The following is a 25,675-nucleotide window of genomic DNA, read 5'->3' on the forward strand; positions in this document are numbered from 1 at the left end:
CTTCAATCACATTACATCTAAGGTTACACAAACACAAATTTATGAAATATTCAGTATTGCAAAATGTTCTTTTTTTTCAGATTTATTCATTTGAGAGAGACAGAGCATGTGCATGGGGGGGTGTGCGGGGAGGGTAGAGGGAAAGGGAGAATCACAAGTAGACTCCCTGCTGAGCGGGGCTAAAGAGTCAGATACTTAATCGACTGAGCCACCCAGGTGTCCCAGTATTACAGAATGTTCCTAAACACCATGTTTAATTTTCAAAAGCTGATCTAATTCATAAATACCTTCAAACCTATGAATTGGAACATGAAGAGAAACAAGAAAACGGTTTCATGGTACTCCTGGGAAACTGTATTTCATTATGCAGGAATCTGTCATATTCATATTATCTGAAAGGAAGGATTGGACAAGTTCATTAATTTGTCTTTTCTCTTATTTGAGCACTTCTGCCACTCAAACCCTCCCCAGCTAAGTCAGTGTTTGTCTTTGATTTCAACAGTGGTACAACTCACAAACCTTCACAGAATTCAAGGGCATTTACCTTTTGTTTTGAAGTCATAGGATTAAGTAAGATACATGAGAAGTATTTCTTTGGGGCCCAGATGGTGAGTCGTGAAAGCAGATGTTTGTGGTTGTGGGTCCTGCTGTGTCAGTGCTGAACGTTGGGTCCCAAGTGGCAGAGGCACCTGTGTGTTCTCTGGAGAATATGTGTAAGTCAGTGATATGCCAGGCCCTCTAAAGCCCACGTACAGACGGCTGCCGCCTCTTTCCTGGACCTCAGGGTGATACTGAACTATCTAACACATCCATGAGATCTTTGGGACCATGAAGAATAATCTCCAGCTTATTGTGCTAACAGAATGTTTCCTTCAGGGCTGAGTTGTATTACAAAAGGTCTATTTGATTGATTATCTTTGTACCAGAGGTGCCGGGCTCCAGAAAGAGTGAGGGCAAATGTTTAAGAAAACCCTTTCTTCCATACCAGTGAATATGACTCACTTGACCGATCGTCTCCAGTATTACATGAGTTGGGCTTGGCCCTGTTGGCTCCAAATCCTTAGGATCGAATTTTCTTTTCCCCCTGACTTGCATCATGTATTTATTTTTTCCCTCTCATATCTTTCTCCTGTCCACATGCTTTCCTGAGGCTGCTCGTTGTGCATTTGCTGTGGTCTCCTGTGTCTCTGCTGCCCTTGCCAGCTCTCAGCTCCCTGGGCGTGCTTCCTTGTTCTGTTGCACTTACTTTTGTTGAGTTGAAAAGGAAGGGAGTACCAAGAGGACCCTGGAGATCTAAGTTTTCATTCTAGAGTTCTCTCCCAGTGGTGCAGTGAGAATGGATGTTGAGGTTTCTAGAGCAGAAGAGAAAGGAAAGGATTGTCCATGTGCAAGAGTTCCCCTGAGAGTTTTAGTGTGAATGACCAAGCAAGGTGTGATCACAAACGCTGCTCCTTGAAGACCAGTGAGCCTATTACCAATCACTCATTATAAAGTCATACTTTTTTACCCAGCATTTATTTCAGCAGGACTTGGTGACATTATAAAAATAAAATATGTGTACTGTCCAACTATTGTAGGGTAGATAGCAGTGTGGCTGCAGCTCAGCCATTAACAGGCATCACTAATCTTAAATACCCTCCCGGTGCTACCTGTCTCTGCACTAAATTGGCATACTCTGGCCACAGGTCCCCGTTGCACAGTAAAAGGGACGTTTTATGCTATGCAGAGTGTTTCTAGGAAGATCAGTGTCAGTAAGCAAAGTAAACCCTTTCTCTAGGCTACTTCTCTGTCTCCAAAGGGCACTGTAGAAGCATTGGCTTACCTGCCTTGGAACTCGGGAGCTGGGCAGCAAGCTGACCTGTAACTTCTTACTGCCCACTCTGTGTAGGATTTAGGAAAGGCAGACATGATACTATTCAAATATTTGACCACCTTCAGTAGTGCTCCTAAGAACTACTAATGTTCCCAACCAGTAACTGGCAATCTTACAAGATAAGCAGTAACAGACTTTGTCTGTGTGTGTATGTGTGTGTAAGCTCCATGCCCAGTGTGGGGTGCAACATGGGCTCAAACTCATGACCTTGAGATCAAGGGTTGGATGCTGGATGCTTAACAAACTGAGCCACCCAGGTGCCCGAATGGGAACAGACTTTTTAAAAGAAATAGGAACCAGCAAATGAAAACTTCCTCTTTTTTCTATTTAACAAAGAAGTTTTCTTTAACGAAGAAAGTCAGAGTTTTGCAATTTCTCAATTTTTTTTTCCATTCCTTTTCCTGTCTTGCAGCCTTCTTAATATAATCATAGCCTAAAATTCTAAGATTGTTTAAAAAAATGGCATTAAAACATGTTAACCTGCGGTAAGTTCTGCAATTTGTAAGCCCAAGCCTGGGCTCCCCGCTCTTCATCGGCTGAGGACATTTAACCTACATCTGTGGACTCAGCCCTGAGCCCTGTCCCCAGTTTTCTAGGGGTGATCCTTTTGAAGACATAGTTTGTTTGTTTTTTTGTTTTAAGTAAGTCTAGAGCAATGGTCCTCAGCCCTCGCCGCATGTGAGCAACAGGTAAGGAGCTTCTACAAAATATCAGTGCCTAAACTCGCCCCCAAAGCAATTAAACCAGACTCTTTGGGGGTGGGGCTGTGAATCTTTTTAAAAAGACGCCAGGTTGGGGCATCTGGGTAGCTCAGTCCTTAAGCGACTGCCTTTAGCTCAGGTCATGATCCCAGCGCTCTGGGATCGAGCCCTGCATCAGGCTCCCTGCTCAGCGGGGAGTCCGCTTCTCACCCTCCCTCTGCCTGCCACTCCCCTCGCTTGTGCTCTCTCAATCTCTGTCAAATAAATAAATAAAATCTTTTAAAAAATAAATAAATAAAAATAAAAAGATGCCAGATTCTTCTCATGTTCCACCAGGGTTAAATACCACTCTTCTATTCTGGAGTAGTGGCTCTCAACTGGGGTGATTTTTGCCTTCCGGGGGACATCTGGCAATGTTGAGAGACCTTTTTGGTTGTCACACCTGGGACGGTGCTATTGGCATCTAGTGAGTAGAGGCCCAGACAGACTGCGAATGTCCTGTAATACATAGGGCAGTTTCCACGGCAAAGAGTTTCCTGGCCTACAATGTCAGAAGTGCCAAGGTTTGGAGACTCTGATCTAGGCTGACACCAAGGCCCTGTGTCAAGCTACCCTCAAGCTGATGCTGTTGAGATTCTAGTAGCATATTCCAGATGTGATACTGGGATTCTTGCCCAATTCGCAAAGCCTTAGTTCCTACAACTCCCTATCCCAAACCTTAATGTTTATTAGAGGAATGAAAGATCTTCAAAAGGCTGACTGCCTCCTGCTTGCCTAGACAGCTGAAGAATTATTGCTCCCAAATGACTTTTCCTGTGCTCTCCCTATCTTTTGGGACACAAATGTTACCATCTATCAGACTTCCTATTGTTAACTATTTTCCTCTTTACAGAGTTTTTAATATTGGAGTTTTCATTCTAATGTTTTGTTTTTTTCCTTTCTGGGGTTACATGAGTAATTAATGGCAACATCCCCTCCCCACAAAACCCTTTAGTGGCTTTATTTATAGGTAGGGGGTCATCTAAGATCCAGGAAAGAACTGGCCAGCATTTAGAAGAAAATTCTTCTGCAACAGGATTGTCAGTTGTGAAAATGCATGCTAGCAGGAAATTTATAAGACAAACATGTTATTGCCTCAAGAGAACTTTTCTGAGCAGACTGCTTATAGAATCAGAGTAAGTTTGATTGAGAAAGATTCAGCAAAGGGAAGAATGACTGAATAGCATCTCCTCAGAGGTATAGGGATAGATGGGCAAATGTGAACACAGAAAGACACAAACTTCAGTGAAACACCTTTTCCTGGAAGAGTCCAGCCCTCTGGCTTTCAGAAGACAGAAGGGAGAGCCATCAAAGCAGTGGGACTTTGAATTGCTCTGAACTCCTTACTTAGGCCCCAGAAAAGTCAAAATTTACCCTTTCTTCCCTGATGTGGGGCTGGGTTCCCAGATTTAGCAAATACAAATAAAGGGCTTCAATTTGAGTATTACATATTTTTTATTATATATAATAAATATTTTTAGTATAAGTATGTCCTAAATATTGTATGGGTTGTATTTATACTGAACAAAATGATGTTGCCTATCTGAAATTCAAATTTAATTGGGCATCCTTTTTTTTTTTTTAAGGTTTTATTTATTTATTTGACACAGAAAGAGAGATTACAAGTAGGCAGAGATAGAAGGGAAAGCAAGCTCCCTGCTAAGCAGAGAGCCTAATGCAGGGCTTGATCCCAGGACCCTGAGATCATGACCTGAGCTGAAGGCAGAGGCTTAACCCACTGAGCCACCCAGGTGTCCCGCGCATCCTGTCTTTTATCTGGCAACTCTAACCTGAAGTTTCCTTCCAAGCAGAGATGATGAGGAGAGTAGACCAGACAGGATAGCAGGGAGCCGCAAGTACAGGACTTATTACCTACTACTGACTAACAGAGTTGGTAGAAGAAGCAGTAGGTGAGGAGTACCCAGAGGCTCTTTCAATATCCTCATATACTAAGTAATCCTTTTATGATCTTAATATCCTTTCTCCTGATGACCTCATTCTTTACAGGTCAAACTCCTCCCAAATTTCTATCCAGACAGCCCTCATTTTCTGACATGCAAAATTAACCAGACCTAGAATGACCCTCTTTAATGACTGTTTACTTCATTTGCATCAATTTTTTCCTCCTTCATTATAATGTCATTTCCATAAGAAAGGGAACCACTACCAGTGTAACCTTGAATGGAATATGTGCAGAAGAATTTTGACAAAGATTTCAGGGACACCTGAGTGACTCAGTTAAGTGTCCAACTCTTGATTTTGGCTCAGGCTGGACCTCATGGTCATGGGATCAAGTCCTGCGTGGGGCTCCATGCTCAGCAGGGAGCCTGCTTGAGATTCTCTCTCCCCCTCTGTATACCCCTCACACTGACCACTCCCTCTCTCTAAAATAAATAAATAAATCTTTTAAAAAAAGAGTTTTTACAAAGATTTTTAACTCTGTTGATTAAGACTCCTTGTGTGTTCTTGGCTACTCTTTCTCTGGTAGTCAAAAGAATGCGGATAATTCTGAGTCCTATTTTCTCTGTTTTTTTTCTTTCTCTTCCCATTGTGTTTGACTTGTCCTCAAGTTTTGCATCCTTTTAATTTGTTAACACGATGATGCCTTTTCTCTTCTTGTTTCATGGATCTTCTGTTTTTATCCAGGACTTTCTATTCAATAAATAATAGTTGATGGACATATAAACAGGAGAGACAGACATGCTGTAAAATACATCAGTGTCAAGCAGGTGGCATGCTCTAGGATAGACAAAGATAAACTTTAATGGGGTCTTATAATTTAAGGGTGTTTTGTTTTGCCTAATTTGTGTGACCCTTGCAATCCTACAGAAGTAGTAGTGTATTTCTCTGAAACAGGAACTTCTGCCACAAGTACTGCAAGGCTTGTGGGCAAAGGCATATAAATAGTGAGCAAGCCTAGCTGACTGCTTGGCAGCTGAATGTCGATAATGCTGTGTTCATTCATTCATCAGGGGTTATTCTAGTCCTGGGGATCCAGAAATTAATAGACCTTCCCCTTATCAAGGAGACAGATAATAAACAAGTAAACAAGAAAATAAATAATTGAATCTTGGGCAGTATTAAGTGGTAAGTACCATAGAGAAAAATTAAGTGGGATGAGGGATAAGTGTAGCATTAGGATAAGAAGGAGGGTGCATTTTTAATATGATGGTCAGAAAAGAGTTCACTAAGGAGATGCCGTTTAATAAAGATCAGACTGATGGAAAGGAGTAAGCCATGTCACTGTTTGGGGGAACTTAGACAGAAGGAACAGAAAATGCAACAGCTTGAGTTCAAGAAGCAGCAAGAGGCTGTAACCGAAGGGGAGTGATCACGGAGAATGGTAGGAGGTGAGTCAGAGAGATAAACAGGGGCCAGATCACGATGGAGCTGATAGTCCACAGAAAGGAGTGCCACAGGCAACCACTGGATATTTTAAACAGGGGCAAGACAGGGTCTGAATTAAAATTTAATACATCACTCTGGCTACTGTGTAGAGAATTGTCCTGGGGGAGGGAGAGTTGTGAAGCAAGAGTAAATAGGGAGAGAAGTTAGGAGTCCTGAAATAGAACAGACAGAAGATGTTAGCTTAGGAAATAATAGTGGAGGTGGCGATAAATGCTTGAACCATATGGCAAATGAGTGAATAATGTCAGGAAATAAGAAGAATCAAAGGTGATGGGCTTCTGACCCAAGCAACTGCGAAAATAGGGCTGCCACTTGTTGAGATGGAGAACACTAAGTAGGAGCAGTTTTTGTTGTCATCTTTGAAATACTTTTTGAAACAATCATAAATTTACAAAATACTTGGGAATATAATACAAGTAACTTTTTTTCCCCCCGAAATATCTGTTTGCCTCACCACCTTTGAATATGTTAATACTCCATACTTTAGTATTCAGAGTATTTCCTTACTATTCAACATTTATACTCAAAGATTTATTTAGTATTTAGTTAATATTCCTACTAGCAAGCATAGTCTACTGTATAACTGTAAAGCATCAAACTGAGGAAGAGAACATTGATTTTCTTCTACCATCTAATTCTCCGACGTGTTCATGTGTTCCAGTTGTTTCAACAATGTCTAGAAATACCCAATTCAGAGTCGTACATTGCATTTGGTTGTCCTATTTCTTATTTAGTATGGAAGAGTTTTTCAGGTTTTCATCAGCTTTAATGACTGTTTTAGTTTTCTGTGTTGCGTAAAATATCACCACAGACTCAGTAGCTTGAAGCAACATACATTTATTATCTCAGTTTCTGGAAGTCAGGAGTCTAGATGTGGCCAGGTTGGATTCTCTGCTTCAGGGTCACCAGGCTATAATCCACATATCACTCAGTACTGTGGTCACACTGGAGATTTGGCTGGGGAAAGATGTGCTTCTTAACTCCCTCACTTGGTTGGCACAGTTCATTTGCTTGCTGCTGTAGTCCCAAGGCATCAGTTTATTGCTGGAGATCAGCCTTAGCTCTGGTAGTTCCTTGCCACTTGGGTTTCTGCAATATGACCACTTACGCCATGGCAGCTTGCTGTGTCTGTAGCACCTCTGTTAGCAAGGTGGTCTTATACAATGGTCTTTAATGCAATCCTGGAGGTGACATCGCATCACCTTTGTGATATCCTCTGGGTTCTGCCCAAACTCAAGGGAATAAACATCAAGGGACAGGGACTTTTGGTGTCCACCTTAAAGTCTGTCTGCCACAATGAGTTTGATACTTTTGAAGATAACTTTGTAGAAGTGCCTCAATTTGGGTTTGTCTGATGTTTCCTCATGATGGAAGCATGTTAAGAATCTTATCACAGATATGATTCTGCATTGTTCTCATTGTATCATATCTGGTGGCTCATCATATCAATTTGCCTCAATATTTATGTTCACTTTGATTATTTGAATTAAATGATATCTACTAGGGCTTGTCCACGGTAAAGTTGATTTTTCCTTGTATAACTAGTAAGTCTTCTGTGGAGAGATACTTTGAGACTATATAAATATCCCATTCTGCATCATACTTTTAGTCTATCACTCAATCATTTATTTAGTATGGACTTATAATTTCCTATTTAATTCAGTGGGTTATAATCCATTACTATATTTATTTTTATTCTCAAGTAATTCCAGATTTTTCCTTTGGAAGTCCCTTCAAAATGGCTTCTTCAGTGTTCTTTTGACATAACTCTATCATTCTTTGAGCACCTCCTTTCAGGAGCAATAAACTAGACTCCTGTACTTTCCTTGCCCTAGTGCTGAAGTCACCCTTTACTCTATGGAGCCCTGGACAAGCCAAGATCTGGAGATGAGTTGTTCCCTTTGGTATTGGGGTCTTGCTCTGAGGCTCTCTTAGTGGACTGTCAGGGAATATTTGTCTATTTGTCTATCCTCACATTTACATCTATATTTCTATACCTGTATTTAAAATCATGAGCACACACCTACACCTCTAATTTCAGTTTAATACCACAAAGTTTATTGTTGTTTTCTTTTTCCTTTCTATATTTGTAATACCCTTCTCTGACAGTGGGAAACCTTGCTCCCATTAGTCTTATTTATATATTATTTGATCAATTGCTAAGTATGTGACCCATCTCTCATTGTTGCTGCAGTAACCCATGAGGATACCCTTCTTACCCAACACTCTGACATCTGTCGCTGGGCTGCCATTATCCTCCAATACACCTTTCCTCCCCACAACCATGAGTGCCTTTGCCAATGTCCTCATGCTTCAACAATCAATCTGAGCCACACTGTGCCAATCTTCTTCAATTTGCTGAAGGCTTTGGCACCTCAAGTCAGGAGTTTGTTTGCTTTTTAATCATCTTCTATTCTTATTAATTGTTGAAATTCTCTAACACAAAGTGACAGATATCCTGTGTGTGTGAAAATGGCCCCATATTATATCAAATATTAAGGATTAGCTGCATTTGTTTGTTGATTAATGGTGTAGACAAGAGAAATAATGATAGACAACTACCCCATGACTTGAATGCATAGTGCATTCCATGGCTCAGTTTTGGTTCTTGATATCTTGATGCTGATCGCTCTTGAAAATATCTAGAGACCCTTCTTACCCAACACTCTGACATCTGTCACTGGGCTGCCATTATCCTCCAATACACCTTTCCTCCCCACAACCATGAGTGCCTTTGCCAATGTCCTCATGCTTCAACAATCAATCTGAGCCACACTGTGCCAATCTTCTTCAATTTGCTGAAGGCTTTGGCACCTCAAGTCAGGAGTTTGTTTGCTTTTTAATCATCTTCTATTCTTATTAATTGTTGAAATTCTCTAACACAAAGTGACAGATATCCTGTGTGTGTGAAAATGGCCCCATATTATATCAAATATTAAGGATTAGCTGCATTTGTTTGTTGATTAATGGTGTAGACAAGAGAAATAATGATAGACAACTACCCCATGACTTGAATGCATAGTGCATTCCATGGCTCAGTTTTGGTTCTTGATATCTTGATGCTGATCGCTCTTGAAAATATCTAGAGAAGAGAACAAAAAATCACAAAAGGTAACAATTGTCCCTTCCTTATAGCATCCGTCTTCCAGAAGGAAAGGATGCAGGAAACCATACACTGTCCTAAAGTTTGGATTGAAATTCTTTGTGGAATGGTAATACACTTTTTACTAGAAAACACTGAAGCTCTTTAAGAAAATTAGTAACTCGGGATCTTCAAGTATCCAGAAGTTTGAGGATGGTGATACTTGATGGTGATGAATCCTGCAGAATGCCTTGTGGGTTATAAAGCCAATTTCTTCAAGAAGTACTTGCTGCTGAATAACTTTTTACCAAATAGCCCAAGGGGAAAATAGGAGATTTAAGGTGCATCATGTGTTGAAAAGTGCAAAAGAAAGTAAAAACAAAACAAAAAAAATTAGGAAACAAGGCAAATTTTATTGTCAGCCATTTTATGATCTTGCTAATCTTTTGTAGTCAAGTTTCAAAGGCGGAAACCTAAGTCAAATTCTGCATTTGATTGGATGACAAAGCCAGGTGTCAATTCAAGATGGTTTTGGAAGGGTTTTTTTCAGTTGTTACAAGATCACGTTCCTGGTTTTCTCCAGTATTTCAAACTTGCACAAAATATACTTTTGAATCAGAATCCTTACCCCTTCTTAAGAAAAACAAACAGACAAAATAAATACTGAATGACACTGGGGTATTAGTTTCAGGATGCATCTGGAATTAGGCCCATGATCCACCTCCCGCAACATTGGGACGAGGTTGTAGGATCAGCCATAGCTGAGGAAATGAAACTAATGAGACCAGCAGTTCTCGAATTGTGTGTCAGCGTCACTTGGGAACATAGAAATGCAAATTCTGCAGCCTCAATTCAGACTTCAGGGTGGGGGCCAGCAATCATGATTTATCAGGTTTTATCAGGTTGGAGAACCCCCGAGTTAGATAATAGTAGCTAAGCTACTACTGGCAAATATTGGATTCAGTGAATTATCTCCCCCCGCCCCCTCATTTGCTCTTCAGGACATGATTTCTCTAGCTTTTGGTACCATCAGGGCTACTAAGTTCTGAAAGCAATTTTCTCTTGTGTATTGAAAAAAAATACTTTTCACATTTTCTTCTGTTCTTAGACATGGCCTATATGGTACTTAACTCAAAGATTACTGTGTAGAAACTACTCAGGTAAATACTAGTTCCCATCTCTTGTTCCTCAGATATTTGCCTGCTACTCATTACTGAAAAAGATGGAGAGAAGATACTGGTAAACCTAAGTCATCTAAAGGTCAGTTCACTGGGTAAATTGATCATTATTCTTTATGCAAACTGTATTCTTGAACTTAACATATATTGACTATGATAATTCTAAGAGCAAAGTGAATTAAACATAACATATTCTTTATCTTCCTGTTAAACAACCCGCTATGTTTACATCAATAGGGTGAATAAAAAATAGATATTAAAAATATATCTCCTTTTTTTCCTGACATTTCTATAGTTTTCCCTTAAAAGGAAAAATGAAATACCCAGTATTCTCATCATCATTTCAGAATTTCTAAAACTTCTGCTTCTCTCATGGGAAATATCTTTGTGAGGCCTGTGGATACCTAAAGAGTATCCCTGGGGGTTCTCGTTGTTTCAGGATCTGAATCCACAGACCACCATTTCAGCTAAATGTCAGTAATACTGATTTGGCAGCATTCTGTTTGCTAAGGAAGAACCTCCAGGGTACAGGGACCTCCAAAATCCCACGTTTTGGCTATTTCAGAAAAAATGAATTGTATCAGTGTTTATCTCAGATTACCTAGCATTGGGTCTTAGGCCCAGATCTGTACAAAAATCCTCTCATGATCTTGTTAGGAAATTCAGAATCTGTTCACCTCCCCGGGTGACTGATTTAGTGTCTGAGGAGTGGAATCCAGAGGAAGATTGTGTACTGTCAGCGAGCACCCCAGCATTCTTTGTGGGTCTTCAGGGGACCACACACACTGAAAAAAAACAAACTAGGTCTCTCCCCTGATCGCGTGTCATTTACAGAAGTGTCGGTGTAGCAGGGCTTGTCATTAATGCAGGTACCCTCGTCCCTTAAGAGGATCATGTGGATGGATGGCAACTGTCCAGGGCCAGGTTCCTTCCACTGGTTCTGAAACACTGTGAAGGAAGGAGGTAATGTCAGGAACTTACCTTGTGAGATTCTCAGGACACTAAGCCCCACAGAGCTCAGTGACAAAACATGCCACAGATGAGGAATAAAGCCTCCTCCCCTATAATCTGGCTGCCTTTATCTGGAATCTCGGGGGGTGCCCAGAGACATCCTTTGTGTGGACAGTGCTGTTCTCGGGATGGCTGAGGCAGGTGATGAGATTTACTTAGCTGACTCTGGAAAGGTGATGTGGGGAATGGGACTGGATCAGGATGAGAAGGAGAGTCTGAGCTCTGTGTGGGGACTGTCCTTATTTGGAGGACGTTTGAAGGACTTCTTTGGAGACTCTTAGGGATAATAAAGGCACAGCCTGAGGGGAAGGCTAAGTTCCTCTAATTATACCAGGTGGGCCCATTAAAGCTGGAGATATTTGGGCCTCATATTTTATGAATACAGACATTTACTTTTTATCTGTTTTAGAAGATGTCTTTGTACTAGATGTGGTTAGACATTCACTTAGGACAATTAAAAACTGTCAGGTACTGTATAAAATGTGGGCAGTGTTATTTCACTGCAAGAGCCTTTATGACGCCTAGATCCTTGAGGAGGTGCGTCAGTGACTGACATTCCGACCACTAGCCCCCACTTGAATTCAGCCAGTCAGAAGCCTGGGGTGTCCGGGCCACAGGTGGCACACAGGAGTTCTTTACACCAGCCACCAAAATTCTGTAATTATATGGTGTTCTGAACCATTTTATTAACATTGTAGATCAGTTGAGACTAGGAATTACCTGGGGATAATGATAAATAAGATACTCAAAATATAAAAAAAAAAATCCTTGTGCTGTAAGAGATCATAAGAAGGGCAGAAAATTTGCAACAGAATAGACAGGTCCCAAAGCTTTGACTTTGGAAGAATGCAGCTTAGATTACACATCTCCTCCCACCCCACCAGCCTTTTTGGCTAGAGCCAACTTGGATCATTTTTGTTTTAGTGGATTGATTAATGTATTAAGTGGTATGGATGAGTAGGGTTGGACATCCATAGATGCCTATTATCTTTAGGTGATAATCATACCAATTCATTACAGTCATTGAACGGTAATAGTTTTGAAGGTTTCCTGGGGCCAGGAAGATATTCCTGTGGTGGGTTATGGGATTGCATCCACTATTATGTGTATCAGTGATTTCTTTCTGGTAGAGAGAATGGGCTGATATGGCCCCCAGGACATTCTTTACTTTTAAAAAATGACTTACTGGCTTTCAAAGTTGGGGTAATTATACTTAACACTGAGAAAAGCTCAGTCATAAACAACAAAACATATTCTAAATTATGTGACACAAAATGCTTACTAGTTTAAATTAGAGAAGAAAGATGGAAGTTATGCCTTTTTTTTCTCCCTTCTCAAAGTCTTCCAGACTTCTATTCTTCTTGCTCAAAAACTATGTAATCAAGAATGATCAACCTTTTCCTTTATAAAGATGAAGATAGTAAATGTTTTCCTATTACAACTTTGACATACGAATATAATGAATAACTAAATTCTATTAAATGATGACTAAGTGAATTTAGGTACTTGAATGAGGAATCTAGCTAAGTGTGTTAAATAAAAAATAGCTTGAGGTGTTAAGTTGTTAAGCGTCTGCCTTCAGCTCAGGTCGTGATCCCAGGATCCTGGGATCAAGGCCACATCAGGCTCCCTGCTCCGTGGGAAGCCAGCTTATCCCTCTCCCACTCCCCCTCCTTGTGTTCCCTCACTCTCTGTGTCTCTCTCTGTCAAATAAATAAAATCTTTAAAAAAATAGTTTGAACATTTGTATAAATAATGGTTTCACTTAAGGTCAGTTATATCTCAGTAAGTTGGGTTGGGTGGGACCCAGCTTTATGGTAAAGCTTTTGTTTAAAAAAAAATAACATGGGGCACCTGGGTGGCTCAGTGGGTTAAGCCTCTGCCTTCAGCTCAGATCATGGTTCCCGGGTCCTGGGAACGAGCCCCACATCGGGCTCTCTGCTCAGGGAGGAGCCTGCTTCCCTTCCTCTCTCTCTGCCTGTATCTCTGCCTACTTGTGATCTCTGTCTGCCAAATAAAAAAAATCTTAAAAAAAAAACATTATTGCAGTATAATTAATAATGCAATAAAATGCACTTATTTAAAAGTGTTCAGTGAATTTTGCTAATGTACACAAGCGTGTGAATACAATCTTAATTAAGACCTTTCCGTTATCCCAAGGAATTACCTTGTGCCGCTTCGTAGTCAGCACCCCCAACCATTGCCTCCCATGGCCTCAAATACTGGTCTGCTTTCTGTTACTATAACTTAGTTTTGCTTTCTCTAGAATTTTGTATAAGTGGAATCATATAGTGTATACCCTTTTGTGTCTGGTTTCTTTCTTTCAGCATAATATTACTGATACTCATTTGTTGTTGCATAAATCAGAACTTCATTCCTTTTCACTCCTGAGTGGTATCTGTTGTGTTGATATCCATGGTTTGTTTTTGTTTCCTGTTAGTGATGGGCTTTGGGGCTGTTTCCATTTGGGGGCTGTTATGAATAAAGCTTTCATGAACATTCTTGTACAAGTCTTTGTATGGACATGTGTTTTTACTGCTTTGGGATAAATATATAGAAGTGAAATGGCTGGCTAAAGATTTTTCTTTAAAAATTCTTTGTTGTGGGTCACCTGGGTGACTCAATGGGTTAAGCGTCTGCCTTCAGCTCAGGTCATGATCCTCAGGGGTCCTGGGGTCGAGTCCCATGCCGGGCTCCCTGCTAAGCTGGGAGTCTGTTCCTTCCTATCCTCCTAAACTCCCCCCACCTGTGCTCCCACACTTTCTCTCTCTCTCTCTCTCGCTTGCTTTCTCTCAAATAAATAAAATCTTAAAAAAAAATTAAATTTCTTTGTTGTATTTGTTTTATTTTGCTTGTTTATTTGGTGATTTGATCTATTTTTGCGTCAAATAAATACCCCCCCATTTGTAATTCAACCATTTGATCAAAGTTCTTCTGGTAGAAAGGAGCCATTGTCTTTTCTTTTTCTTTTTATCTAGTTGATGTTTAAATTGGCAGACTCTGGCAGTAGTCTGGATCCACTGCAATTTCTTTTGTAGCGTTTGCCTGTATTTCTGGAAACTGGAAGCTTGTCCTAGTTCATAAATGGATAAGAGGAAATACTTTCTCTGGTAAAGTTTAGAAAGACAAAAATTGGAGACAACAGGACAATTAAGAGTCAGGATCATCAGCATATGAATTGGGTGGAAAGACACCATTAGGCAAAAGGAGTACAATGGATACAGAGGAAGGAGGCTGAAATCTCTTGAATAAATGCCAAAGTGTAAATGCCAAGTATGGAACAAGCTTCATAATCTTTCATCTTCAAGACTTGCCATCACTTAAAATACAAACATGTAGGGGCACCTGGGTGGCTCAGTTGGTTAAGTATCTGCCTTTGACTCGGGGTCCTGGGATGGAGCCCCACAGCAGGCTCTCTGCTCAGTGGAGAGCCTGCTTCTCCCTCTCCCTCTCCCTGCTGCCCCACCCCTGCTTGTGCTCTCTCTGTCAAATAAAAAAATAAATAGAATCTTAAAAAAAATACGCAAACATGTCTCCTTACCCCGGGTTCTTTAGAAATTTTCAGAGGTGAAAACATTTAGGTATATGATACTTTCTCATGAAAAGAAAGTAGACATAGAGTGTTTTTACTAGCACATTATGTTGGGTGTGTTAGGTCAGAGAATCCTTTCGTGATGCTCAGAAATTGTTCCCCTTTTCTACCACCCCCGCTTTTTTCTTTCTTTCCTTCTCTTAAATCCAGATATAGGCTAGTTGATCTAGTGCTGTATCTTGAAAAAAATGTCCTTTAATATGGCGTTTTGCTAAGAGTTTGTTTGCTTAGAAACAACAGGTATTCACATCAGTTCCAGTAAAAAAGAGATATGGAGAAGGTAAAAGGTTATATCACTTAACTGAAGATAGGAAATGTGGCTAAGCTTCATGGGGGCTGGACCAGGAGCTGGGAAGCCATTGGGAACTCAGGAATTCTCTGTCTCTGTCTCTTTGGCTCTTACTCGGTTTTCCTTCCTCCTTCGCCATGTCTCTGTAGTATAGTATCTTTCCGCTCTATCATTCCCTGCAAGTGTCCTTCATTCTCTTCTCTACCGGATACTTTAACCTGCTGATCCATAGCCCCTGCTTCTTATGAACAACATGGCGTTCCTTGACACCAACTCTGATCTCATCTCTCTGTGGCTTTTCAGCTTTTCTTGACCACAATGTATATGCATGGTAGTTTAAATTCTCAAGAGAGATAGACTCTAACTGGCAACATGTCAGTAGATTTACAGGCGTAGGGAAAACTTTCCATTTTTTATCTAATATTTGTGGCTAGGGTGGGGGCAGAGTCAGAGTTCTAATCTGGCCAACAAGCCCTGCCCCTTTAAATAGCTGACATGAGTAGGGCAGTTTAAGGGAAATTTGGGCATAGCAGGCTAATTGAATGAGATGTCCACTGTGAGTGGACTTCTACTTCCTGGAAGTGGTAGAAAACCTATACCATTGGGCAGCAATCATATAATGCTAAAGTCCAGTAGATGGGCAGGCAAACAGGCCAGTGGACCAGAGCTGTCACACTCGGCTGCCCGTCAGACTTCAAACTTCTCAGTCATTTTGAAAGAACATTCTTTCCTTAAAAAAAAAACAAACAAAAAAAAAAAAACATTCTTCCCTTAAGACTAAGTAAAATTGTCTAGATTGCCAATGGCCAGCTAACTGATTTGGCTTAAAACAGCTACTGTTAATGAGCACTGGATGAAACATAAAGAACAAGCAAAGAAGTGAGTCAATTTAAGGGATAGTGTCTCATGACCTGTACTAGTAATAGAGAAAATATCTGAATTTGGCTGTGTCTGTGGAGCTGCCCTCATCCTATCTCATGGTTTAGGATCCAAGCTGTGAAGCTGAAACCTGTATTTGGACTAGTGTAATGTTTCATAATAGGTGAGTTTAATGGAAGCCAGCGATCAGCTTTGAGTTACTTTGTCTTTAACTCATCAGGGTGTATTAGGCTTCAAGGTAATTTTTAATCTATATGTAAATTAGCTATTTCTGTAACATAGTATGAATTTGAGTGTGTGCAGAAAAGAGGGATTGGATGCAAGCAATATTTTGAAAATAATGTCGAGAAAGGCTGTACAAGTGATACATGACATTTAATGAATTTGAATATAGGTTATATTAGGACCATTTCAATGAAATTATTGTCATTGAAAAATTTCTGGGGCTGATAATACATGAAGTAATATGTAGAACAGAGAATGAAAATAAGCTTTTATTGTTGGTTGTTAAACTATGTTAAAGGTCACACAGTTTTCCATTAGAGATCTTCCATTTGGCAGATTTTATATAAAAGTTGATTGAATTTTTACTGAATTCATTTTTTTACTCAGATAGTAGAGTGACTTAAATTCAAACTCTTATTATCTGATACAAAATAATATGCTTTAAAAATTTTTTTTTATTGTGTCATGTTAGTCACTATAAAATACATCACTAGTTTTTGATGCAGTGTTCCAACAGTCAGACGAATGGATAAAGAAGATGTGGTCCATATATACAACGGAATATTACTCAAAATAATATGCTTTGCCTATTATTTAAACCTAGGTTTATAAGTAGTCTTTCTTATATTTATACTTATAGTGACATGCTAAAAATCACAGAAGCCCCAATTTCTCCTAATTTTAGTCAGAAGGAAAATTGTATAAATATTTTATATCCTAAATCATCTAATCAACTATTTTTAAAGGAACAGTGTAGTAAAGGGAAATGTTCTGAAGGATATTAAAAATTACAAGCATTCAAAATTCATTCTGAAGTTCAGGGACTGTTAGGTTCCAAAAGCAGTTATCAATACGAGGAACCCACTAGAAAGCACAGAAGGATACAGACTATGTTATTATGGCTACCATTTTCTATTCTCTAAAAGTGTAGTTAAAAGGAAGGTAGGAAATTGTGTTGGGGGTCGTGTCTGTACCAAAATTAATAGGTAACTTCAAAACAAAACCTAAGCCACAGCACCTCAACTCTTTTGGTTAAAACTGGCTTTAATTCCGTATGCTTTGAATTTATTTCCAGAGAGGGGTAAATACATTTGCTAATGATTTGAATCATTGTCATTAGGCTTGATCTACATCTAAAATACAAAATCATTGTCATTAAGATGAGTGTTAAACACCCTTAGGAAGAAAGAACTTCTGTACTTTACCAACTTATTATTTTGATTGTCCAGGGATGTGAAGTGCCCTAGCTCTTTAAATATTAACTCAAAGAATTTTAAAATTCTGACTTTATTTGTATTTATATAACCCCCTGGAGTTTAAGTACTGTGCTGGATAGTTCTCACTGTGAAGTGACTCTCATGCAATTGTATTCTTGCTGGGAAATGATTTTATTGCATAAGAAAATGAATGAGCAGGGACCAGTGAGCTGTGTCTGCTGATGGACTATAATTTGCCAACTGTGATGTCAAAGCAGATCTGAGATTTGTGACAACAGTTGGTGATTGCCCTGCTCTGCAGTTCGGTGGCGGCAGTGAACCCTGCCAGGCACAATCTCATTCCACGTTTTGCACACATAAGTTTAGTTTACACTATCGTATGTGGAAAGCTTTCATGGGCACATGGAATATTGGCTGGAATTATTGAGTTGGTACTGCATGTTTCATTACCGATGGCACTGGAATATATTTCTCCATTGTCCGGAAGGAAGAGTTGTACCCCGTTCTATCAAAGAATGGATAGGAAGGGAGTGTTCACACTGTCTATATTAGAGGCTACATACTCCCTGGCACAGATGATAGCTATTATTATTACTAAACCTACCATCAAGGTTTTCTGATGGCATTGCCTTAAAAATAAGACCAACGTGTTGTCTATTGGTTTATACACTACTTTTAAGTAGCCTGTCTTTCAGAACTCAAAACAGTTTGGTGTAAACCAAGTTGATTTGGCTGCCTTCTGAAGAAAGAGGTGCTTCTGCATAGGGTTTTCTCCTCTGACTCACAAAATTCGGAAGATAGCCTGGTGGGTTTGGCAGCCACATTCTTTTACAGAGTATTTGTGAGCTTGGTGCCCCAGGGAAAAATGATGCTGAGGGTAGGCAGACTTGTGGTCCTCAGTGAACTTTGCCCTCAGATGGCATGCTGTCCTTATGTGACATGGCAGAAAGGACTTTGCAGATGCAATTAAGATGAAGACTTTAGGGGCGCCTGGTGGCTCAGTTGGTTAAATGTCTGCCTTCGACTTAGGTCATGATCCCAGGATCCTGGGATCAAGTCCTGCATCTGGCTCCCTGCTCAGCGGGGTGTCTGCTTCTCCCTCTCACTCTGCCTGCTGCTCCCCTGCTTGTGTTCTCTCTCTCTCTTAAATAAATAAATAAAATCTTAAAAAAAAAAAAGAAAGAAAGAAAGAAAGAAACAGGAACCTCAGTCCCACAACCACAAGAAGCTGAATTCGGTCAACAACCTAAATGAGCTTCGGGAGCAAATTCTTTCCCAGCACCTTGAGCAAGGAATACAGCTCTACCAAGACTTTGATTTTTATATCGTGAGATGCTAGGGAGAGGACCCCAGGCCAACCCACATAGCCTTTTGACCTTTAGAGACTGAGAAAATATATTTGTACTGTTTTAAACCACTAAGTTTGTGATAGTTTGTCAGAGCATCAACAGGAAACACTCTCCATTCTTGAGACATCCCCATTCTACTGGTCAGATTCTGTCTACATCCCTCGTCTTATATTCCTCCCCATTTAAGTTAATTCTTCTAACTCCTGGTGCATTCTATGACTTGTATACCATCCTACAACACATTATAACATCTATTAGCATCCTGTAACTTCTACAAGTTATATGATTCCTATAATATCCTCTAATAACCTATAACTTCTATGATACACAAAATGCATCTACAAAGGTAAGAAGCATGGCTGGGGAAGTAAATCTGATCTAAGTAACCTGTATCTCTGGGAATGGCTGAATTACATCAGTATGTTTTAAAAATATGCTGTCTCCCTCCCATCTTCATACTTTCTGCTGACAGTCTCTTCCTGCTAAGCAATTGATTTTTAGTAGTCTGCAATTTAGAATCAGTAGACTGAAATTTATCATATGAGACCATAATGTAGGCTACTTTAAGGTTGTCATTAACAAACTCCAGCACTACTTGCTCAATAGAGAATTGCCTCTCTTTGGTCCACTTTAGCTCAGAGAGCAAATTAACTCATTTGTTTACTCAGAAATTTGCTTCTGGAGTTAGATGGGAAGGATATGAGTTTACAGCTGAGTTAACTACGGCTAGGAGAGCCCTTTCCATTAATTGCTGGCTATTGCAAGAAGCGTGTGATGTCCATTATTTCTGTTTCCTTTGCCAATTTGTGAAAACACCCGGAGGTTTAATAAGTGAATGTGCCTTTGCATCCTCAAATAAATAAGCAGGACAGCCAATTAAGGATACATGCACATAAATAAAAATTATTTTCCACATTTGTGCCTGCAAAAAACCCCCAAACAAACAGACTTAGATGGCATTTGTAAAATTTCCCCCCAAATGGTTAGTGTTGGGAGGTTCACTGGAATTAGGAATGGCTGTGCATTTCCTCATCTTTGGAGTCACAGAGCTGTGTGTGACTCCCAATTCCATCACTTTCTGATGTGTGATGCATTATGTTACCTAGCCTCTCTAACTTCTTCACCATGGTGATAAGGACCTATCTCTTGAATCTGTAAAGTGTGTGACACAGTTCTCCCAAATGCCATTCATGGTGGTGCTTCACCGAGGCAGTCCGTGGTCGACACCTTTTCTTTGATAGTTCTCCACACGTAGCACATTTTACGTGACACATGAAGCTAATAGGAATCTCAAATCACTTCTCCCCTAAATATTTAGGTTAGAGGTTTTCTGTACATCCCCAAGGCAGTAAGAATGATGAAATGGGCAAGAGAGAGGGAACAGGGGGAAGGAAGCTGAGATGAGGTCTGGATGTATATGGAAGCTATCCTGTGTAGGTTCTTGGAACAATTAATGTAAAAATGTCACAGACATTTGCCCTCTAGAGCTAAATTATTTTGAAAAGTATTTATTTATGTATTTATTTATTTTAGAGGGAGAGCACGCACGTATGAGTGGGGGAGGGGGAGAGGGAGAGAGAGAATCCCAAGCAGGCGCTGCACCAGGCTACATGTCAGGACCCTGACGAGATCGTACCCTGAGCTGAAATCAAGAGTCAGACAATCAGCGGACTGAGGCACGCAGGTGCCCTGAAAAGTCTTTAAATATAACTTTAAAATGTTTTTTCTTAGGTGCTGTCTATTGTATGTTAATATCATGTCTTTCAGGTCAAATCTAAGACTTGAATCTGAAGTTCTTTCTTGAGCATCTGAGAATAGAAATTGAGCTTCCATATGCTGTGTTTCTGATGGTAGTAGGACATGTTAAGATAGGTCGGAATGTAAAGAGAATTATTAGTTAACATTTTCTGAGGATCTCAGAGAGAGAACTGTCTTTTTAAATAGAGTACTAATATTTTTCCTTTGCTGGAAACTTAAATTGCAAAAAAAAATTGTTTGTTAAAACCCATCTTCTTTTTCTGCTTAGATAGATATCTGTCCTGCCAGAGGCAAGTTGGAAATGTGCTTTTTATCTCAGCAGAGGACATTATGCTGATCACTTTAGGTAAAGAGTTTCATTGTCTTCTAAACAACAGTTTGTCAGATAAAAAAGCATGTTATTTTCTTTTTAAAAATAACTTAAAATATGAATAATCTTTGGTGAGTTTGTCTTAGCTGGCAGAGAAGGCATGTTAAACTGTTTGCAACAAATAAAAGACTTTTTTTTTTTTAAAAGATTTTATTTATTCATTTGACAGACAGAGATCACAAGTAGGCAGAGAGGCAGGCTGAGAGAGAGGAAGGGAAGCAGGCTCCCTGCTGAGCAGAGAGCCCGATGCGGGGCTCAATCCCAGGACCCTGAGATCATGACCTGAGCCGAAGGCAGAGGCTTTAACCCACTGAGCCACCCAGGCGCCCCTAAAAGACGTTTTTTAAATAGAAGGTGGGGAAACTTACCATCTCAGAAGTATTGAATTTAGAGTCAAAAGTCATAAAAACCCAGAAGTCACCCTAAGTTTCCTGTCTCTCTCCATACACCCGGTGTCACAAGTTCTGCACCTTCTTCCTCTTTCCCGTCTGTTTAATCTTTTCTCCTCTCTCCCACCCCACCCTTGTAGTCTTTCTTCACACCTCCACTTTCTCTTGACCTAGACCTTGTCTAATCTTCTAACCAGTCTCCCTTGTTCTCTTCTCCTATCGTTGCTCCCTCCCTGCCCCCACCACAATTCATCTCTACAGGTTCTTTTTCTTTTTCTTTTCTTTTTTTTTTTGTCATGAAAAAACTGTATTTAGATTTAGCCAGCTGGACTCAGTTTAGATCCCAATTTTGTTGGCAATATCCAAAGCATCATAGTCAGGGGCCAGTCGAACGTATGCCTTCTTCTCTCCATCAGGCCTGATCAAAGTATTGACCTTGGCTACATCAATGTCATAGAGGTTCTTCAAGCCTATTTGAGCTGGTGCTTATTGGCCTTGACATCCACAATGAGCACAAGTGTGTTGTTGTCTTCTATTTTCTTCATGGCTGAGTCAGTAGTCGGGGGAACTTGATGATGGCACAGTGATCAAGCTTGTTTCTCCTGGGGGCGATCTTTCGAGGGTATTTGGGCTGCCTTCGGAGGCACAGAGTCTAAGGTTGTCCGAATGTAGGTGATGTGCGGATCTTCTTTTTTTTGTGACCGTGGTTGCCTTTCAGCACCACTTTCTTGGCCTTCAAAGCCTTTGCTTTGGCTTCGGCTTTGGGAGGGGCAGGGGCTTCCTTCTTAGCTTTTGGCACCATCTTCGTAAAAGGGCTCTTTTTCTTTCTTTCTTTCTTTTTTTTTTTTTTTTTGAGAAAGAGAGACCACACGTGAGCAAGTAGTGGTGGGGATAGGGATGGGCAGAGGGAGAGGGAGAGAATCTTTTTTTTTTTTTCCAAAGACTTATTTATATATTTGAAAGAGATAGAGAGAGCGTGGGGGTGGGGTGGTGGCAGAGGGAGAGAAAGTCCTAAGCAGACTCCATGCTAATTGTGGAACCCGACTCGGAGCTCTATCTAATGACTGTGTGATCACAACCTGGGCCAAAATCAAGAGTTGGGTGTTTTGCAATGCCAGGGGCTCACGATCTGGCCTTTGCAATTTCTGTTTTCAGCCGTACCGCCAAGCCCCCCACCCATTCCATGCCAGAAGTAGCTTGCTATTTCCAGCATCTACCAGGCTGTATAATTCTATCTGTGCTCACCCTGCTTTGATTGTCCTTTCTACTCCCATTTTCCTTATAAACATCCATCTTCTAGACTGAGCTCAGTGCTAACTCTCTGATTCTCTTTGCCTAACCCACCTAAAACTGACTTCTCCCCTCCTCAAGTCTCATCTATATTTTGTAGACACTTCTGGACAAAGCACCAGTCATATTTTATTGCATTTGTTCACACAGCCATTTCCCACTTCCAGACTTAATCCAAATGTCATTAAAACTATCTTATCTACCCAGTAGTAGGGTGTGTGGCATCTAGCATGCACTTGTCACATATCTGTGTAAAAAAGAAAGGAATGGAGAGACGTGGGATGGAGCCATACGCTTCCCAGGTCTAAGAATTCAGACAAGACACATAATCTCACTGAGCTTAATTTTACTCACCTGTAAAATAGGTGATCATAACATTGTCACCTCTTTCCATTGCATTTATTTGTTTATTTTTAGGTTTTACTTATTTATTTATTTGAGAGAGAATGTGTGAGCAGGGGGAGGAACACAGGGAAAGGGAGAGGGAAGGGGAAAGAATCTCAAGCAGACTCCATGTGGAGTGCGGAGCCCAATGCTGGGCTGATCTCACGATCCTGAGATCATGGCCCCAAGCCAAAACCAAATGTCAGATGCTTAGCCAGCTGCGCCACCCAGGCACCCCTCCACTGCATTTAGAAGAAAAGCATTCATACGTAACCTCTAAGCACCAGCCATGTATAATCTACTATCTGCTTTCCTCTGGAACTTCATTTCAGGTCTCCAGCCCCCCGGTCCCAGTTTTCCAGAGGAATTTGCCTTCCAGTAGGAATTTGCCTTCTGGTAGTTCACAGAAGGTGCCAAACTCTTTTCCTACTGTTCCCAGCCTCCTTGCACATACCACGTTTGCACTTGCTGATTCCTCTAAATGGGAGGTACCACCCCAAACTTTATAGGGGAGCCTGTTTCTGATCAAACATCACCTTCTTAGAGAGGCCTTGACCAATCCCCTCTCTAAAGTAGGTCTCTCCATGATATCCTTGGTTATATTTTGTATTTTATAGTATTTTAAAAATTATTTCTTTACTTATGAAGATTTTATTTATTTACTTGAGAGAGAGAGGAAGACCACGGTTGGCAGGGGGCGGGTGCGGAGAGGCAGAGGGAGAGGGAGAAGCAGTCTCCATCAGCAGAAAGCCTGACGTAGGACTTGATCCCAGAACCCTGAGATCATGACCTGAGCTGAAGGCAACAGCTTAACTGACTGAGCCACCCAGGTGCCCCTCTTTTTTTTTTTTTTTTTAAATAACTCCATATTTTGTAGTATAATACCATTTTGTACTATAATATATAAAATAAGTATTTGTACTAAATATATATTTAGTTTTCTGTTTTGTTTTATTTTTGGCTTGTATTTCCCACTGTAATGTCACCTCTAGGTGAGTGGGCCAAGAGAACATCGGTCCTATTTCCTGTTTCATTCCTAGGGCCTGACACATAGCAGGCACTTCATAAATATTTGTTGATAATGTGTGAACTAATCTCTAAGGTTGATTTTGAAGACCAGGTACAGTATGTGAGTGACATTTATGAACCAAAAGCACTACACAAATGCGAAGCAACATTATTATCATGCCAGGGCAGGCATTGAGAAACGGGGAAGCAAGTGCCAACTTCCATTTTCTCAGGAAATGAACATATAGCTTGACAACAAGTAATTACTCTTTTTCCCAGTGTGAAATCACAGTCTGAGTGAACAGTCCAACAAGAGGGAACTTTTTCATGCCAACGGAAGGTACTCTTCACGTTTTCTGCCATAAGCTAACTGGAATCCTGGTGACAGAGAAGTTGTGTTCATACTTCCAGTGAAGGAGAAAAGTGGTGTGGGCTCTGGGACCCAGTATCCAGCCAGAGGAGATGTCTCCTCATGTATGGATGGCTCTTCTCTCTACTCCGTCTATTTTGAGTGTGAAAAGACTTCATTCTGGGCAATTAATTAAAATAGAGTATATCTTGGGCAGGTAAAACACCAGTGCAGGATTGGTAACAGACCAGAAGAGGAGAGATGTACCATGGTTTTCTGCATGGTTTTTCCCAGCAACATACCTTTTGTTTATCTGATTTCCTCTCTCCGTACCCGTTTTCCTTATCTGTAGAATGAAGGATAATAATATTTATTTGATAAGGCGGTTGTGAACAATAAATCAAATATGTAAAGAGTTTGGGATAGTGTCCAGCACGTAGTAAGCTCTTAAGAATTGCTATTTTTTTTTTAAAGATTATTTATTTATTTATTTGACAGAGATCACAAGTAGGCAGAGAGGCAGGCAGAGAGAGAGGAGGAAGCAGGCCCTCCACGGAGCAGAGAGCCCGATGCGGGGCTCGACCCCAGGACCCTGGGACCACAACCTGAGCCAAAGGCAGAGGCTTTAACCCACTGAGCCACCTAGGCGCCCCAAGAATTGCTATTTTTATTGTCAACAGCCCATCATTTCTTATAAATGTGGATCAGGTTTACAGGACTCAATTTTTCCCACGTAGGAAGAATAGGAGGAATAAGGTAGATTCTCAATATGTCACCTAATGGCCAAACGCATTAGCCCCGGTATATGACCAGGACTCAGACTTTAAGGGTGCTCCTGTTTATCAGATCAAAACCATCTTTCCTAGGCCCTTCTCCCTCATGACTGTTGTATCAGAAGCAGGAGGATAATACATCTTTAGGTTACTTTCCCCAAGACTCAGAGGGCTCTAATAGTAATTAACTCACTCTTTTACATGACATAGAACTACAGTTTAATAAATTATAATATTCTTCTGATTAGACTGTGTTATTTGGTTTACAGTTATTTTTTATTTTTAATTTTAAACTTCAGAAAAGTTGCAAAGATAGTACAGATATTTCTTATAGGCTCTTCACCCAGTTTCCCCTAAGGTTACTGTCTCACATTATCATAGTACAGTGATCCAAACTGAGTATGTACCTTGCTATAATACTATTAACCCAAGTACAGACTTTATTTTGATTTTCACAATTTTCCCACTCATGACCTTTTTCTGTTCTAGGATTCTGTCCAAGGTCCCACGT

The 25,675-nt window shown here is 40.4% G+C and overlaps 1 pseudogene across 1 annotated transcript; it reads right to left on the reverse strand.

Moving 5' to 3' along the window:
- Window positions 1-21,696: 21,696 nt before the first annotated feature.
- On the reverse strand, window positions 21,697-22,162 carry LOC308353694 (large ribosomal subunit protein uL23-like; annotated as a pseudogene). The gene has a single exon. The product of its transcript is annotated as a large ribosomal subunit protein uL23-like (transcript).
- Between the last annotated feature and the right edge of the window lie 3,513 nt (window positions 22,163-25,675).

Source organism: Martes martes (genome assembly GCF_963455335.1).
Source record: "Martes martes genome assembly, chromosome: 12".
Classification (NCBI taxonomy): domain Eukaryota; kingdom Metazoa; phylum Chordata; class Mammalia; order Carnivora; family Mustelidae; genus Martes; species Martes martes.